Here is a 19042-nt window from a genome sequence, read left to right on the forward strand (position 1 = left end):
CTGGGACGCAAAGGCAGCGGCCCTCGGGGTCAGCGCCGCCCGCTCCAGTCTGGCCTCCGCAGTGGCGGTACGACGACTCCACGCGGCAGTGGTTTCTTATTCCCGAGTCTAAACACCAGTCCTTCTGCACCCTGCGGGATTTCCTGTGCGGAACTAGGAACAATGACTCATCCAATCTGGGGTGTACTTGGGTGTAGACGTGCTGTCTAGAACCAGGAGACTGGATGAGATCACAAAGGACGCGAGAGTGGAAAGATTTCAGTTGTCTAACGCGTGGAGTGGAGTAGAGCGCGGGCTGGAAAGGGTTAAGGGGTTTCAGGATCTCCGCAGGCGCAGAAACAGCTCTGACTCCGGAGGCCGGGTGTGTCGGGGCGGGCGGAAGGCGCCGTGAACGACTCAATTTATCTAGATGTACAGCGACGCTCGTCGTCTCCCACATGGTCTAGCGGTTAGGATTCCTGGTTTTCACCCAGGCGGCCCGGGTTCGACTCCCGGTGTGGGAACGCCAAGACTTTTAGGAAAAAGAAAAATCAATTTAGGCCCTCCTAAACCAGGAGGAGGCTGATGTTTTTAGAAAATGCTATAACCCAGAAAGCTTGGGGCTGAAGGGAAATCAGGGCTTCCCACCCCAAACCCGGTGCCGCTGGCGGGAAGGCGGTAGCTGCCCGCAGTGAGAAGTCAGCATTTGAACCCAGGTGAAGAAAATCGTGTTCCAGCTGGTACTTCTGATGTAATTGCTCCTTGTACTGTGGATATAGAGCAAATGACCAAAAAAAGTGCTCTTCTTTGAAAGCAAAAGAAAAGATGCATTTTGGGACATTATAAGGCTTTTAAGTTGCCTAAAACTATTCCATTAAGGACAGCAAGATTGCCAGAAAAGACACACTATTAAGGGCAGATGTAGTTTAGCATACAGCCTGTAGCCTTTGCCATTCGAAGAGCTCGCTAAACCAGTTGTGTGGGGAGGGAGAGGGAAGGGAAAAGAAACTTAGGTTCCTATCGATATTGAGGAGTGAGGCGACGGCAAAAAAAAAAAAAAAAAAACAAACAAACAAACAACAAAAAACCCTCAAAAAACAAACAAACAAAAAACAAAAACAAAAAACCACTTACTTCTCCTGCCCTAACATTTCTCTGGCACATTCTGTTTTAAAAACTTTTGGAACTCATGATATGCTGAGCTAGAATTAGGAATCTTCGCGTTGGTGTGTCACAAGACAGCTTCCAACTGTTACCCAAAGAAGTGTTTCCTCTGCTTTAATCGTTTATCATGCTTATTTTTCCAAACATTTGCCATTCGGAAAATACTCAAGGCGTTTAGAAGCCACACCCCTTTCCTACTGGTGTCAGTTTTTTGAAGCTTCCCCAGTTGTTCCCAGACTGCCACTAACACTGAGGAATGATTGTGAAAATAACTTGGTGTCCATGTGACTTTGAAATTTGCTCTCTTTTTAAAGTCCTTTGGGATTCTAAGGGATGCAAAAACAAATGTCATCCCTCACGAGAAAATTACTAGGTGAAATTATACATTCGTTCAAAGTTCCTAACAAACGGCTTGGAGGAGAGATTTATCATCAATAGGTAATTGATGTTTATGGAATCAAGTAGGAGAGAATTGATAGGCAAATAAAAAGCCCAATCATCATAATAGGTAATATTTATTGAGCACTTGCTATTGAGCACTTGCTATGAATGAGGCTAAATGCTTCATATACCTTTTTCTATTTAATTTTTGTTATTAATATTATTATGTCTCCATCAGCCAGGGGCCCTGTAGGAAACTGATGACAAATTCTGAGCAGAGAATTTAATAAAGGGACTATTGAAGGTTTATTTAGAGTTTAGGGAAACAAAGGATAATGCATCAGTCCTCGGGGTGAGGGGAGGGAGGGCTGCTGGTGGAGAGGGCTGGGGGTGGGGGGTGGGGGGTGGGGGGGGGGTGGGGGGGGGGGTGAAGCTGTGCTTTTTCATTTGTTTTTAAAATTTGCCTTTATCTAGCAGGTGAGTTCCATTCACATGAAGGCTGTCAAATGTACTCATCCTATGAATAAATCATTTTCATAAAATAGATTTGGGGGCTCTTGGATTTGACAAAACCTTTCTTTTTAAATACATAATTTACTTATTTAAATTCAAGTTAGTTAACATACTGTGTAATATTGATTTCAGGAGTAGAACCCAGTGATTCATCACTTACATACTTAGATGCCTATGATCCTTGAGACTCAGTCCATAGGTGATACTTCTAAAGACATGCCTAATAAAATGAAAGAGTTTAACTTTGTGGAGAGATGGTTGTTTGAGTTATATTTGGCATTTTTATAGCCTTGCATTTTTGCAAAACACTTTGCCATACTTTTCATTAATCATCCTCATAATCAGTCTTTAGATTCATAGCTTATTTAAGCTCCAAAGGTCCTTAACAGTCCCTTAATTGAGCCCCTTATTTTAGTCGTGAAGCACTGGGTCTGGGATTTTATTCCTCTGATTCCTTGGTACTGGACTTTAGATTTATCCAGAAAAAAATGGAATCTCTGTATGGTGTCCTGAACAGACACCATTCTCTCCAAATCCTGTCGTCAGGGAGGGGGATTGGGTACAAGAAACATGAATTTTAAAATTTTGTATCAGGCTTTTTGGTCAGTGTTCACAGAGTAGCTATGTGAACATAGTCATAACACTTTTTGAGTTTTTAAAAAATTCATTATATAAACATTTCTAGAAAGTGAGGATCTTTATTTGGGATATTTGAACTAGTCACAGGTTCTCAATATGCTTCCATTTTTGCATATGGTCATAAACTCTGAGGGAGTCTGCATAAAGATTGCCGTATGCCCATCCACACGTGTATTTATAGTCATATAGGTTTGTATGTATCTTCCCTCAGAGATCTGTGCTGCATGCAAAGAGTATCTTAATCACAACATTAAAACTTCATATTAATACAGGAAAGGGAAGGCAAATATAAAATTTTACTCACCCACATTGTAAAGCTGAATAACTTGGAAAAACACTGAATACTTGGAAAATCACTGGAACAAATAATCAAAAAATCAATTTGCAAACACCTAGAAGACCACAGGGTACTGGGTAATCATCGCACATAGCTTTGTGAAGAACAAAGCTTATCGGATAAATCTAATTTCCTTCTGTCCCAGAGTGACAGGCACAGTGGAATGGCGGGGGGGGGGGGGGGGAGCAGCCAAGATAATCTCTCCTGATTTAAGAAACCCTAGGATTCTGCACTTTGTTGTGTCCTCATGAAGAAAACATAGGGAAGGCTATTGTTGTCTGGCAGGGACATGTCAAACCCAAGTTCAGGGCTGGGCTTCGCCCAGGTTGGGCAATTTATACTCAGTCTGTGCAAAAATGACCTTGCTCTTCCCAAGCCTCTGCTTGGATTCCTTCAAGTGTCATTCAGGTGTTGTTTACGTAAATGACTTCATCAGTTGTTCTTCAGGTTCCTGGACTCTAGAATGGGGGTGATAATAGGACCCACCTCATGGTGTTGTGAAGATTGGATCAGGTAAAGGGCTTGGCCCAGGTCGGGGCCGGTGGCCACGGGTTGCCCTCGCCATCAGCACGAACGTCACCAACATCACCACATTTGGTTCCTTTTTCTCCTCTATTTCCAATCACAATGTTAAATCTGACCATTTCTATCTCTTCAGTGGTGCCCACGTATGTCGGCACCTATTTCCCCTGCTGCTGTGCTGGGTCAGATTGTCTTGCTCCTTGGACTGTTGGAATAAGTGCTGAACTGGTTCCTCTGTCCCCGTCTCACCCATGTCTTCATCTCTCATTCTACCGCTTTGTCTGCTATGAGCTCCCAACCTACCTTTGCAGCCTAATTCCTACGTCTTCCCTCCGTGCATCACAGATTCCGGTTAATTTCTCTGCTTTTACTCAGTGTTTCCTCTACTGAAATGCTCTTGTGCCCTTTCTCCAAATGTCTGCATCTTACCCATCCTTTCAGGCTTACGTCACATGTCCCATCCTTCACGGAACTTCCCCTACCTTTCCTGCCACTGGGAACCTCTTCTGATTCCTTTTAGTATCCTGTGTGCCTCCCCTCTGATACTTATTCCTGTCTAACTTCGGGTCTTCGCTTAGATGTCATTTCCTCCGCAGGTCTGCCTTGCCCCACCAAGAGTAGGTGAGATGCTCCACTCTGCACGTTTCTCTCTCACTGCATTTACCGCACTTGCCACGGCCCCACTAGATGACAGGCTCCAAGGCCTTAATAAACGTGTTGAGGGAACGTGGGAGCCAGACAAGGACTGTATTGTCCTAAGGAACACCTTAGGTTCTAAGTTACAGAAAGCCACTGGAACTAGTTAGGGCCCCAGGGAATCATTGGCTTATATAACAGAACTGTGGGAGAGGGGTAGGGAGGCTGGCCTCGAGAACAACCAGAGCCAGTGTTCTCTCTCTCCCTCTCCCTCAGTCTCTCTGTCAGATTTGCTCTCATGTCTTATGGAGCAGCCGCTTCCACCTGGCAAGGGATCTGGACACTGCCAGCTCTGTATTCGTTCCTTGCGTCTTTCCCAGCAGAGAAGGAAGGCATTTCTTGGTTTCTGTTGGAAAGTGCTGGGGAGGAATTCGGCCTCACCCAGGCCTGTGCTCTCTGATGGCTGATGCACGTGGGGTATTATGGTTGGCAGCCCTCTCTGGAATCACATGGTGGAGAGGAAGGAGGAATAGGTATCAAAATGAAGCCAGAGAAATTAAATAGTGGTGATTATGGCACCACTTTGTGAATGTACTAAAAATCTCTCAGTTGTGAAAGACTGAATTTTGTGAAATGTGAATTATTTCTCAATAAAAAAGAATAGAAAAAAGTAAGCCAGAGATAAAAATCTTGCTGGCAAAAGAAACATTTTTATATTTCTTTTATTCAAGCCATTCATTTATTCAGCCAACATTTATAGTGTGCCTATGATGTGCCAGCACTGACCTAGGTTTACATTTTAGTTGGGGGAATCACACACACACACACACACACACACACACACACACACATGCACGCACACAAATCAGACAAGAAGTTTGGGTTTCAGGGACATCTGTGTGGCTCAGTTGGTTGAGCGTCTGACTTCAGCTCAGGTTGTGATTGCACAGTTGGTGGGTTTGAGCCCTGCATCGGGCTAGCTGCTGTCGGCATAGAGCCTGCTTTGGATCCTCTGTCCCCCTCCTCTCTCTGCCCCTCCCCCACTTGTGCGCTCCCCAAAATAAATAAATATTAAAAAAAACCTTTAAAGACTATTTTAAAAAAGAAGTTTGGATTTCATTCTCAATGTGGTGAGAAATCTCTGGGGGTTTAAGTATGGAAAAAGTTCCAGCCCAGGATGAGGAGACTCCCTGGCTTTGAGAATTTTCTTGCCTGGCCCTATGCTTGTGGTCAGCACCAACCACACTTTTGTAGGAAGATGAGAATGTTTTAACAAGTCTCTCGAGATGGCGTTGATAACCTCATTTTCAGAATTTGGCAACTTTGTCATAAAATAAAGTTTCCTTTTGGGCTAACCTAGATAACATTACACTTTGCTTTCAGCCCATTTGCCCGAAATCAGCCAAATTGCAAAGTTGGAAGGCACAGTCCCCAAAACTGCCATCACTTTTTTTTTTTTAATTTAGATTATTTATTTTTGAGAGGGAGAGAGTGAGCACAGGTGGGGGAGGGCAGAGAGAGGGAGAAACAGAATCTAAAGCAAGTTCCAGGCTCCGAGCTGTCAGCACAGAGCCCCACGCAGGGCTTGAACCCACGAACTGGGAGATGATGACCTAAGCCTGAGTTGTACAACTAACCGACTGAGCCACCCAGGTGCTCCAAGACTGCCCTTACTTTGGACTGCAAGTTTGCGGGGCTTGCCAAAACCACCCTCAGGTTTTTGATGCTATGCTAGAAGGACCCACAGAACCTCACTGAAATCTGTAGTACGCATGGTTGTGGTTAATTACAGGGAAATGATACAGAATGAAGTCATCCAAAGGAAGAGACACACAGGGCAGAGTCTGGAAGGGTTCCAAATGCCAAACTTCCATTGCCTTCTCTCTCCATGGAATCAGGATGCATTACCCTCCCAGTATTGATGTGTGACAATGTGCATTGAATATTGCCAATCAGAGAAGTTCATCCTAGTTTTTATTGGGGCTTTATTGTGTCGTGTGATTGATGGATCGCCCACGTGGTTGAATCAGTCTCTAGGTTGACTGATAACAAATGATCCAGAGCCCTGACCCTAAGTCACATGGTCTTTCTGGCAGGGTGAGCTCCCTGCTAAAATTATCAGGTGTTTCCAGCACCTGCTTCTAAAGAAAGACACTCCTATCAGGTATGACATAGATTACATCCCAGAAGCTGAGGGTAAAGGCCAGACCTCTTTCTGGGCAAGTCCAAATTCTTTACTACGTAGCATGTTTTCTCCCTAAGTCTCTCTTCATTAGAGATAGAGAAGATTGGTTATTGCCATGGACTGTTTGCCAAAAACATCAGTAAGTGCTCAGGACAGCAGCTCATTCTGGCTCTGGCCTCCCTCCCAGCTTCTCACTAGACTTCCCGGAGGGAAGTTGCAAAAAGAGGGGTTTGGAGGGGCTGTGGGGAATAGCAGGTTTTCTCCGAGGCCCACGCTCTTCGTTTGGCTGCCTTACAACCCCGTGTTCTGATTTTTAAATGGGAACAGTGGGCCCTTGGGGTGTGCCTAATGCCTCATTAGAACCACAGGTTAGTTTGAGGAATGTCACCTGCATTAGGATTTCCACTGGAAGCTCAAAAGCAAACAGATTTGCATGCAGCATTTGGAGGCCTGTAAGGATTTTGTCCAGGTCTGGCACCTGGGGAGTTCACCCCACGCCCACCCCTGCCACTGTGGGTCTTGGCTACGTCAGCCAACATCTGCAGCAGTCTGGTTGCATCACCTTCTACCCTGGTCTTCTCACGGTGTATAAACTTCCCACATCTATCTGCCAAAGGCAATGGCCCCTATCATTTATTTCTTGCCTCTGGGTGCTTCTTGGTCTAGTGCTGTTTTCCATTCTAAGCTCTAATATAGAGAGATTGGAAGCGGGGGAGTGGAGAGGAAGGCAGGAGATTCTGTTAAGCATCAAATGTGTTCATTGAGTGGAGGTGGAAACAGTGAACCTGACAGTTATCAGAAGCTGGAGTAATTTTCCATAACCTGTGCTCGTTAATGTCCTGATTGGGGTTAATGGATTCAAGGGAGACAGAGAAAGTGGCGCACGAAGGGAAGGAAAGGAGGAACGATCAGAAGCTGGCAACAGCTCAGCGGTGGGGTGTGAAGGGAAGGGATGATTTGTTGACAACCCTGAGATGATAAGCATCCCCAGAGAGACAGAGAAGTGGGGCAGAGAGAATGAGATTTGTCTCCTCTGACAAATTTGAGGCACTGCCGGGACATCTAAATGGAGCAACCTAAGAGCGCAGGAAATCCAGGCTGGAACACCTGTGAAAGCTGAGACACCTACGGGGGCAATTGTCATTTTCAGGCAAATAGGAGGTTTAGGAGTTTCTCACTGAATGGTGCCTGGCTGTTGCAAGCGGTGGGTGGTGGAAAAGGGGGAGAGGGACGAGTGTGTGCAAAGGAAGGTAGTAGAGGTTGTGCTGTGTATATCTGACCCACAGTGACAGACATCTCAAGAGCTCCATGGGCCTCTGGTCCCATTGCAGCCAGCATCGATTTGATGTGTCTTTCTTTTTTTTTTTTTTTTTTTTAACATTTATTCATTTTTTGAGAGACAGAGACAGAGTGTGAGTGGGGGAGGGGCAGAGAGAGAGGGAGACACAGAATCCGATGCAGGCTCCGGGCTCTGGACTGACAGCACAGAGCCCGACACAGGGCTCGAACTCAAGGACCATGAGATTTTGACCTGAGCCGAAGTCGGATACTTCACCGACTGAGCCACCCAGGCGCCCCATAGATTTGATGTTTCTTATGACGATTTCCTGGCAGATGGCAGCAAAGCGTCTTGAGGAAGGTGTGACTTTTTGTAATTTGTGCAAAGGTACTGTATGAGCTAGCAGAGGCTCTGGGGTGCTTGTTAGGTTTTTTTTTATAAGTCTTGCAAATTTTCCAGTCCCTTCCGATCTTGCTACATTATGTGAGGAGTCACAGACCCTCTGCTACTAATTATTTTGTAAATTGGGCACTTCAACATCTGCACATAGCTTCTTGCATGTGCTGTGTGTGTAATTGTGCGACACCCCGGAAAGGTGAGTTGTACGAATTTCATGGAATACCGCTTAGCATATAATATACCTCAAGAGCCAAAAGCATGTCTCTTCCCCTTACCTGGTAATTCTATTTCCAGAAATCAACATCAAAGGAAGAATCAGAGAAGAACCAAGAAACGGATTTATGAACAAGGACAGATTTATGAGCAAGGGTATTTTTCCTTACAGCATCATCTATCACTAAAAGTATGTGGGGGGCACCTGGGTAGCTCAGTCAGTTGAGTGTCTGATTTTGGTTCTGGTCATAATCTCATGGTTCATGAGTTCGAGCCCCTTATCTGGCTCACTGCTCCCAGTGCAGAGCCCCCTTTGGGTCCTCTGTCCCCCTCTCTCTGCCCCTCCCCTACTCGCACTCTCTCGAAAATAAATAAAACATTTAAAAAATTTTACCAAACAATGTGTAAAACAATAAAATGATAAAGATAGGAGAATGCATGAACAAGTGGTATATCCATATGATGGAATATTGTGCAGCTGGTGTTATTTACTGTCAAGATGATTTTATGATACAGAAGAAAGCAGAATCCCAAACTATATGCATAGTGTGGGTCCAACTTTGTATCACGTATTAATATGTTTATGTAAGTAAACACATGCAAAAACTGGGAAGAAATATGCTAAAAAGTTAACAGTGGCTATTTCTAGATGGCAGAATTACAAGTGATATTTTTTCCCTTTACACTTATTTTAATTTTCCAACTTCTTTGAAGTGAGTATATAATTGCTTTTATAATCACAAACTTTTCCCCCTGAAATAAATCCAGATGGCCCGGGTTCGACTCCCAGTGTGGGAATGCCAAGACTTTTATGAAAAAGAAAAATCAATTTAGGCCCTCCTTAACCAGGAGAAGGCTGATGTTTTTAGAAAATGCTATAACCCAGAAATCTGTGTTGAGTAGTATGAAAGGTGCTTTCATAGGCTCTCAGAAACCCTGCAGAAGGGGATTTCAGAGCTCTCCAGCCTTCTGTCAGCCTTTACTTACTGTTCTCACCCTTCAGATTTGGGGTTCTGGGCTGACCCCTGTGGTGGGTGGGGCCAGCAGTGAAGGGACAAGGCACCAGTCCCTTGTGTCCTCACCCAGGGAGGAATGGTTAGTCCGTCTTCTTATCCAGAAACAAAACTTGGATTGCCCTAGGCCTTGCACAGGAAATGCCAGGATAGTGAGTGGTATGTGACATTCTTTAAAAAAAAATTTTTTTTTAATGTTTTATTTTATTATTGAGAGACAGAGGGAGACAGAGCATGAGCATGGGAGGGGGAGACACAGAATCCGAAGTAGGCTCCAGGCTCTGAGTCGTCAGCACAGAGCCCGACGCGGGGCTTGAACTCACAAACCACGAGATGATGACCTGAAGTCGGACACTTAACCGACTGAGCCACCCAGACGCCCCTTATGTGACCTTCTTTTAATAAACCAAGATTATCTGGTAACCCTTCAGTAAGAGCCCTCCTCCAGAGTTGAGAGACTTTTTAAGTGCCTGACTGAGATCTGATTGGATTTTCTTCATCTGGAAACTTCTTTTCAGGGCGCTGCCTTGCCTTAGTGCTCAGTCACAAATGAAAAAGTCGGGTTTTTTCCTTTTAAAATTATTTTCATGTTGAGTTTTGATCCATTACTCCTTAGCTGGATGTGGAAGGCCCTGGGGAGTTTTATCAAAATGAATTTCTATATTGGGAGTCACAATAATTTGAGTTCTTATTTGAGGGTTAGCAGAAACAACTGGTACTTTCACAAGTTGTAAAGAGGCCAATGTCAGATATTACAAATAAGACAATAAAAGGGGAAAATAGAATTCATTCCATATTAGGGTCCACAGTGATGACAAGACAGTGAAAAACTTGGATATTCAGAAAGAGCTCTCTACCTTTTAAACATGATCTTTGAGGCACCTCAGTGGCGCAGTCGGTGAAGCATCGGACTTTTGATTTCGGCTCAGGTCATGATCTCTTGGTTTGTGAGTTTGAGCCCCGCATCAGGCTCTGTGCTGGGATTTTCTCTCTGCCCCTACCCCACTTGCTGTCTCTCTCTCTCTCTCTCTCTCTCTCTCTCTCTCTCTCTCTCAGAATAAATACGTAAGCTTAAAAAAAAATAAACATGGGGCGCCTGGGTGGCTCAGTCGGTTAAGCGTCCGACTTCGGCTCAAGTCACGATCTCACGGTCCGGGAGTTCGAGCCCCGGGTCGGGCTCTGGGCTGACGGCTCAGAGCCTGGAGCCTGCTTCCGATTCTGTGTCTCCCTCTCTCTCTGCCCCTCCCCCGTTCATGCTCTGTCTCTGTCTCAAAAATAAATAAACGTTAAAAAAAAAATAAACATGATCTTCTGAGGGCATGATATAAATACAGCTACATACATATACATATATACATAGATAATCACCCTTCTTCCAAGAAAGTTAGACCCCAAGAGTTCATACGTTTCCAGTCTCCTATCCAATGAATCCTTTCCTCAGGTTGTATCCACCACAGGGTCAAGAGACTTCTAGGGAAGGGAGACATAGTGAACAAGGCTACAGCTCTTCCCTCAGGTAAATTACTGTTGAAATTTAAATGTTTTGCCACTCCTTGTGAGTCTGTAACTATCTCAGAACGAAAAGTTAAAAGAAGTTAAGTGACGAGGGTCAACATAAGGAGCCAGGGGATTATGTGGATTCAAGGTACCCATTACAACTTTGCTGCCATCCTCAGGTATGTGACCAAGAGGTCAAGGTAGATGCTGGTGGGTGGAGGGTAATGGGCTTGGAAGTAGAGGGGGGAGAGCATACGGAGACACTGGAAGAGAAAACCCAGGGCTCCACTCTTCCACCAGGAGACAGAGGAAGCAACACTTGTATTTCCTTGAACATTTTCAGGGTGAGGTGTGGTTGGGGAGGAGGGGCGGCAGTTGAGTTGGTTGTGTGGGGTTATGTTTTGTTTTGTTGTTTACTGTTAGAGGATGAGGTGTCGATGCCTGTCCCTGGCACTGCAGCTGAACTCCACTGTGGACACTCGAGGTCCTCTGTTCCTTTCCTTACCCACTGACTTGCCCAACGCCCAGTGCCGAGTCGGGTCAAACAAGTATAACGACTCTCGGGGGTGTTCTGAGGGATCAAGTGTGCAGCCAACGAAAAGATTCTTTCTTAAGTTCATGTCGTGGATTCGTGCGCCAGCTTCTGCTTGGGCCACAAGCCACTGGCGAGGAAAATGACCTCAGTGACCAGATGCTGAGCAGAAGGCATTGCCCGCGGGACAATGTCGCTTCACGGTTTCTGCCTGCCCTGGATGCTGTAGCTAGACAAGACTTTTTTTTTTGGCGAAATTCTCAACCAGTCTAAACTTGGAAAAAGCCAGCATTTCTGGTCAGGGAGCCTTGGCTACTTGCGTGAGGCTTTTGGAGCACAAAAGCTGGTCCCACACAGTGAGTGGTTGCCCAGCACACAGCTCTGAATGGAGCCCTTGGCAAATCCTTTTTGCTTCACCCTGTAACTCGAGCTCAGGCTCCCTTTCTGGCAAGGACACTGTGGAAAAGTCCCCGGACATAGAGAGCTGGCTCTATTTCCTAGCAATTCTACGAAGTTCTCTCTCTGTGATGGTAAAAATGGAGCAGCCTAAACATCTTCAGATCACTGGGATCTAAAACAAAGAGTCCCTGGGGCACTCGTGACAAGAAACAGGGCCCCACTTTTCAGCACGGAGCTTTCAGACTTTAGATCTGGCATCAAAGGTTTGGTCACAGTGATTGCTTCCACTTGGGGCCTGCTGGGACTTTAGTGGGTCCCCAAATATTTTGAATTTCTTGGCAAAGCTGTCCCAGACTGTGTAACCTTTCTTTTGTCATCTGTAATAATAGGCAAACAGCTACTAGTTTTATAGAGAAATAAAGCTGGAGTGAATCAGATAGCCTGGGGTGGGTGGGTGGGGGGGAGCACAGCTTCAACTTTGACGGAGGACTTGGAAGAGATCTGCCAATGTGTAACCTTAGGGGAAATTCTGTATTTTCTTCAAATCCGACTTCCTCATCTAAAAAGCAGTAAAAACACAATGCCTGTGTGAGAAGGTCAATGTGAGGATGAATGAATAAACACGGAAGGTGCCCAGGAGGCACTCCAAGAGTCTTAGCCTTCCCTCTCTCTCCTCCTGATCTCCACCCCCTTCTCCTCTCTCTAGAGCTATGATTTTCAAACTGTTTTAACTGCTGGAACTATCTATCTATCTATCTATCTATCTATCTATCTAAATGTTTATTTATGTAGAGAGTGAGAGAGCCTGAGTAGGGGAGGGGCAGAGAGAGAAGGAGAGAAAGGACCTCAAGCAGGCAGCGCAGAGCCTGATGCAGGGCTGGAACCCATGAGCAGAGGAATCGTGACTTGAGCCGGAAGCAAGAGTCAGACGCTTAACTGACTGAGCCACCCAGGCTCCCCACTGCTGGAACTTTTTAAAAATTCAAATAAATGTGTATGTAGAAGCCCAACATAGAAAACAGATAAAAATCCCAAGCTGCTACCAAGGAAGCACCTGCTCTGTCCCCTCTTCTCCTTGGTAGAAGTTTCCTGCAATTTCAGTGCCATCGAGGTGGGCTTTCTCATGTGCTGGGAGACCCTGTGGAATAGGGGCACCTTTGATTGGTGCCCCCCCCCCCCCGTGCTGCTCCCCACTCTTCCCAGATCCTGACAACTGAAATCTTCCCATGGAGGGCTCTGGTGTGTTTTGGGTTTAAATGAAAGCACTTTGAGTCAGAGTTCTTTCTATTCTGGTGTTTTTTCTGATGAACTCACTTTTCTGGGGAACAGTGGGACTAGCTGCCTGGGAGCTCTTGCTGAGCCTGAGGTGCGAATGTTCTTGTGCAGGAGCTGGACGAGAGCAGTGAGGGTTCTTGTTTTGTGCTCCTGCGTCAGAAATGGGGGAAATACTTGGACTGCACAGCCCTTTCTTTACTCAAGTTGGTGTGCCTACCAGATCTTATTGGCACATGAAAAAGACATAGGATTAGGCACGCTGGTGCAAGAAGGGGGTCACAGGGTCAATCACAAGACACTTGGCTGTGCACTAAGGTCTAGTGTGAACTGGCCTCTGTGTGCGCCTCTGCCTCAGGGGGTTGGCTCTGCAAGAGGCTGTTCCTGAAGGGACCGCCCTCAGAGGGTGCCCAGCTGGGCAGGGAAGCCCAAGGGCAGTGAGGGCTCCAGCAGGTGCACTTCCACCGCACCCCCACGACTCACCCCATCTCTGCCTTCTTCTCATGTTGGCCACCATTTCCTTTCCTGCGGGATCATCTCGAGGCTTGTGAGAAGGGGCACATTCCTCCCTCCCAGGGAAGAGGAACATTTGAGGGCTGGGCAAAGGGCTTCTCTTCCTTTCTGTGTCTCTGATTATAGATTGCTGGGTCTGGAGGATGAGGATGGGCTGGAGTCCTGCCTGAGCCGGGAGTTGGGATGTACAGTATTGCTTTCAAGACCTTAGTCATCAGTAAACAGCTATTATGCTCGGGCTCTAATGTGCTCTCTCTTCTGCTGGGTCGCCTGTGGTTGCCATGGATATGGCTTTGTCTTTGGAGGCCTATAACCAAGGAGGATTTAAGTAAATCCTCATGGGTCAATATTACCATAGCCCACCCCACCCCACCCCCCTGACCCCTCCCCAAAAAAAAGAGAGAAAGAAAAAGAGAAAATGAGGCCACACTAAACAACTCCAAGAAATCCTTAAACAGTTCTGCACTCATCACCAAAACAACAACAAAAACCCCGGGCTTTAATTGCCGGAACTTACAGGGCACACATTTTAAAACTGTACTCAGAATTAGAAAGATGAGGTCCATTAATGGCTCTGATTGAAGCGAGTGTAAAATGATGGTATTTCCCGGTCTGGTGTTTTGGACAATATAAAGTTACATTTTGTTTTCTTGCCAGTGCTTAGTTTTTAGAATGCTTCTTGATTTGCCGTTTCTAAGATGTGTCATATTCCAGCATATAAACGAAGCTGTGTTTCAAGCAAACAGTAGTTGTTTCTGGCCACAGAGGATTCGGTGACATTTGGTAATGACTATGGAAGATGGGTAGATTGATTTAAGAAGGCTGAAAAAAGAAAGAAGACTGGGTCCTGAGCAGTGACCAAAGAGCTCCAGTGTCTTTGTTTGAAAACGCATGCACACTCCCCCCCGGGATTGCTCATAAGTCACCCCAGAGAAAGGTGCTGTCCCCTGGTAAAGCAGAGGTCAGAGGCTGAGAGCCCATGTGTGGCCACAGCCCCTCCATGCTTGGGTTCTTTGCTGGAGAGTTGCATCCTTTTAATGGGCTGCCCTTTGTGTATGTTTCTTTGTGTGTGTTTCCTGGGACCACACAGCTCAGGCAGAGAGGCAGGCTGTGGATGCTGGGATGAGGACCCCAGCCGAGGTACCCACAGCACAGAAAGGGCTGTTTCCGTAGCAGTGTTCATGCCGGCATCGCCAGGCTGCCCCCTTCCCTCCTGGTCACAACCCGAAGTTTTGTCACCCATCTTACTGGCTTCCGTGTTCACTGTCATTGGCAGCAAGACACTTCCAGTGAAGAAGTTGGGTCTGAGTTGCAATTACCCAGAGATCTCTTCCACTGAAGTGGGAAAAAGTGATGTCAATTTCCTCTCTGTGGGCTTTTCCTCTCTTGAGTTTTCACGTGTTTGTGTCAAACTCCAGATTAATCCACAGCCTCTCTTTGCTTGCCTTCCGAAACTCTCCCCAGTCCCTGCCTATCGTGTTACCCGGCAACCGTTGGGACTTCCCGAGTGGAGGATTATGACACTCTTGCTTTGATGCCAGGCGACCCAGTGCAAAGCCCCCTGTGATTGTCAGGAGCAGAGAAGGTGATAATGCTGCTGGCTGGTGGCCACCAGGGTCAGTGCTGGCCTGTCTGGACGAAAAAGGGAAGCTCACGCCTGAGCTGCCTCTGGAGGGTGCTGGGAGAAATGGCCTGCCTCCTACATCAGGTAGGAGTTGGCTCCCACCTTGCCCCCATCCTGCCTTGAGCTGCCTGGGAGGCCGAGGCCAAGTTCTAGAGTGGTCAGCAAACAGAGGCCCAGCTTCTGGGTTCGATGAGGTCTGTTGGGACGGGTGTCTTGGAGGCCTAACACAGCTTCAGGATGTGGGAGGAGTCCCCAGATAAACCTCTGCTAGGTTGTCTGAGCTGCTTTATCAGACTCTTGAGGAAATTCTGGTCCTCACGGCTTGCATGTAGTTCTTCCGGGACCACCACCAAACAGGATAGATTTCATGGAAAAGCTGAGGACTGTGCTAATCCTTAGTTGGCAGCAGGCCAAGAGAGATAATTTTGATGTGGGTTAAAAGGAGTTTTCTGATTTTCCAAGCTGGTAGATGGAAAGGAAAAGGGGATGTCTGGGGTTTGGATTTGTGGATGACGGAAAGGACCTGGGAAGGTTATGAACCTTTAAATAGCGTCCTATCTGTACCGTTACCAAAGATCCCAAGAAAGAAAAGGCAGAAGCAGGCAATGTGGTGTAGAGGGAAAGCCGCCATAGCTCTGATTTTAAATGAACACAAACAAAAGATGGAAGGAGGGGCACAACATGAAGGGTGTCACAAAAGAATAGCAGGAATCTGTATATTAGTGTCAGAAAAACTGAAGTCCAGAATACGCTAAGACTCGTGAAATAGCAGCTGACATGAGAATAATGCTCTGTCATTTGCAAAGCATTTTCATGTAAATGATCACATGGATGCTCACAGTAATCCTGTGGGGGTGGGGGTGGGGCTGGGGGTGGGGTAGTTATTATCCTCAGAGTGTGTGGGGACTTCTCAGAGGCAAAGCTGGGATTTGAGCCCAGATCATCTTGGGCCAAATGCTGGGCCTTTCCACCACACCACATCACTTTTTGTTACATCATTTAGAAGTATATTTAGAGAAAGATGAGCAGGCCCATGGTCCCGGAGACAGTGTGACAGTAGGCAACACTAGGTGCTCCTATATTTTCTTCAGTTCATCACGAAGCAACACAATCTTCAAAGGATAGAACCAAATTTCTTAAAGTGGATGAGACCTTCAAGGAGAATCGAGTTCTGTAAGCTCAGGCCTGGACATCGTAGATGGCTGTTTCCAAAGGGACCTGAATTTCTCTTGCATGGCACTTACTTCAGAAATTGCTTGCTTAGTATCTGTGTTTTCCACTAGCCTTAGCATCTTGAAGGCAGGATCCATGGCCATCCTGTCCATCACGGTGTCCCCTTTGGCTGCCCAGGCAATGGATAAATAACTAACCACAGAGCAACGAGCAGTAATTTTGGTGAAATTATAGAGAATGGGAGGTATGCCACAGAGAGAGGCAGAAGTCATCATGATTTACCAAAAAAAAAGATTCTAGAGTCTACTTGCCAATTAACTAACATTAGTCTCTAAGGTATTTGTATTCATTTCAATGATAAAAATGAGGCCCAGATATAGAAAGTGACTCCCATGAACTCATTTCAGTCATCCCAGAGATCCAATCAGAACCTCTGTTTTGGGTCGGTCAAGGCTGAGATTGGGCCATCTGGGCTGTAATGTCAGGAATAAATGTAGGAAAGAAAGGATTTCAAGGCAAGAATCTTTTGTTTTAGAGTCTAGGCTCTGGTTTCAGAATGAATTGTTCTATTAAGTACTCAGGCTTAGTAGAAGCAGCTTTACTTTCAGCTTGTGCTAGAAGGTACATATTTTAGAGACGGCGGGAGAGGATACATTCAACACCAAAGCCAAGCGATGCTATCAGTTATCAATACTTAACCATCATGACCATAGGCACCAGATGTGCAAATGTGAACACAGGCAGAATGTTCTCTAGAAGACATTGACTGGATTCAACTAAAGCCAGATTTCCAGAGATTTCTGAAGCTCCACTCTTCTCAGGAAGGACATTAGTTAAAGGGAAGCTTCTTGGGGCGCCTGGGTGGCTCAGTCGGTTGAGCATCCGACTTCGGCTCAGGTCATGATCTCGTGGTCCGTGAGTTCGAGCCCCGCATCGGGCTCTGTGCTGACAGCTCAGAGCCTGGAGCCTGTTTCGGATTCTGTGTCTCCCTCTCTCTCTGACCGTCCCCCGTTCATGCTCTGTCTCCCTCTGTCTCAAAAATAAATAAATATTTAAAAAAAAATTAAAAAAATAAAATAAAGCGAAGCTTCTCATCTCTTTTCCTGAACTCCAGACACACCTTTCCAACTCCATGTGTGAACTTTCATGGGGCTGGAAGGACCTCGAGCTAAGTCCATCTCATGCCTTTATCCTCCTCATTCACTTCACGGTAGTCACAGCGGTCTTGTCTTCTCTTGGCTCCTCAACACACTCAGGTGTTCCTACCCCAGGGCGCTGGCACCTGCCGTTCTGTCTTCCAGAACCCTTCCCTAGATCATCATCCCCACCACTGGCTTGGTGTCATTCAGGCCTCAGCTCAGAATCTCCTGGGAGAGGCCTGCCTGACCCATTTCCTGTTGTATTTTCCTCATGGTGCTTTCATCACAATACAAAATTGTTTAATTTCTCTTCTCTACCTTCTCCCTCCCCTTCTCCTCTCTCTCTCCTTCCTTGTGCCTCTTCTTCCTTGTTTGCCTTCCCCACTAAAATGGGGGCTCCATGAGGCTGCTCTTTATCGGTCTTGCTTGCAGACGTATCTTCAGTGCCCGGGACGGCACCTGAGCAGGTGCTCAGTATACATTTGTTGTGTGACTATGTTGGCTCGCCCCACCTTCTTCCTTGGCTGCTTCCATTTAGAACACTTACGGACACTACAGTCGTCTATTTTCAACACATGGTAAATGAGGAAAGGTAAATGGAGACCATTTGAAAGCCCTTTGATATTCCGTAAATAGTCTTAATTTTTGAGGTGTTTCTGATAACCTGAAAACAATCCACAGTGACAGACTCAGATCACCAGTTCTGGAGGCATCCAGAGGCCGAAGGAACTGTCCTGCAGTACCGGAAACCTCAGGGAAAGCTGAGGAAAGGGAACCCAGTGACTCTATCTGAGAATGCAAAAAGCACTGCTGGCAGGAGATAAGCCTGCTCGGGGTCTCTCAAAATATCCTTTATTCAGATTATGTTGTGCCACCTGATCAGTGCCCGTGGGCAAGCTCAGGGTTGGAAGGGGCTAGGAGCAGGCCAAGGATAGGCAGTAAAAGGGAAGCTTGGGTGGCAGAGGAAGCTGAGGAAAACACGTCCCAGGAGGTACTGGCTCCAGGTTAGCATTTCTACTGATCTTCCTGAACGATGTGGGCATGCCCCTTCCCCTACCCTTTACCTCGGTTTGAAGAAACAGGGGTGTTAGTGGGGAAGGTAGGAAGGGGTGAGGCTGTCAGACCGTCTTGTGGAACAATACCCCCAATAACAGTCAATTAAATAAAATTCTGAGCTTAAGCAATACAGGTCTGCACAGCAGCTATGATGTCATTGATCCAATTGCCTTTTCCTCATTGTTCTGCCATCTTTGGACTTCGCCCTCATTTGGACTACCACATCCACATTTCAGCCAGAGGAGGAAAAGAAGGGGAAGGAGCTCAACTTTCAAGCTTACCACGAGGAAGGTGCACGGGTACTCTCCATTCTTATCCCATTGGCCAGAACTTTGTCCGTGGACATGCCTCAGTCCAAAGGAGTCTGGGAAATGTGGTCTTGAACTGGGTGGCCGTGTCCCACCTAAAAATTCCACAACCGTGAAAAAGAAGGAAGAGATGTATCAGGAAATGGTATTTCTGTCACAGGTGAGTGGAAGAAATTGCCTTGTGAATACGATGATGATTATCCTTTGCAACTGGCCCCTGGAAGAAGTAACTTCCCCAGGAGGAAAACCATTCGGCTGTCTGCCAGGTC

At 46.3% G+C, this 19042-nt stretch overlaps 1 non-coding gene across 1 annotated transcript; it reads left to right on the forward strand.

Moving 5' to 3' along the window:
• Positions 1–431: 431 nt before the first annotated feature.
• On the forward strand, positions 432–503 carry TRNAE-UUC (transfer RNA glutamic acid (anticodon UUC)). Its single transcript has one exon. It is a non-coding gene; the product is annotated as a tRNA-Glu (tRNA).
• Positions 504–19042: the final 18539 nt, after the last annotated feature.

This window comes from Panthera uncia, assembly GCF_023721935.1.
Source record: "Panthera uncia isolate 11264 chromosome A1 unlocalized genomic scaffold, Puncia_PCG_1.0 HiC_scaffold_16, whole genome shotgun sequence".
Lineage (NCBI taxonomy): Eukaryota > Metazoa > Chordata > Mammalia > Carnivora > Felidae > Panthera > Panthera uncia.